Here is a 561-nt window from a genome sequence, read left to right on the forward strand (position 1 = left end):
ATATAATACAAATAATAAATGAGTATATGCATATATACGTACATGTATGTACATACCTACATCTGCATGTACATATAGATGCATATCTGGGTACAGGACGTTGCAAAAAAACGTGGACAAAATGATAAGCATATATACATATATGTATGTATATATAATTTGGAAAAGGAAAAGAATGATTTTACTGGTAGTTCTAATCAATTTAATTTCCTTGTTTTTCATATATATGTGTGTGTGTGTGTGTGTGTGTGTGTGTGTGTGAAAGACAAGAACAAAATGTTACTTTGTTAAAATTGGGTACATTTTAATTTTCCTTTTACATGTTTTGGTTTTTGAAAAACCTTATCAAAAATATGTACTAAGATGGAATATGTAAAGAGAAAAGAACTATAAAAGAAATTCAATCAAAATCAAAATTAAGATTAACGTTCATAGTTTACTTTCCTTCTTCCTGCAAGAAACAGGTGGTAATTTCCGTTAGTTCTGGTAGCATGACAAGTTCAACTGACTGTGGCCGCAAATTACTACTATCTGTTTTTGTAAATTGAATAGTGTGGTCAA

The sequence above is a fragment of the Octopus bimaculoides genome, chromosome 24 (assembly GCF_001194135.2).
Source record: "Octopus bimaculoides isolate UCB-OBI-ISO-001 chromosome 24, ASM119413v2, whole genome shotgun sequence".
Classification (NCBI taxonomy): domain Eukaryota; kingdom Metazoa; phylum Mollusca; class Cephalopoda; order Octopoda; family Octopodidae; genus Octopus; species Octopus bimaculoides.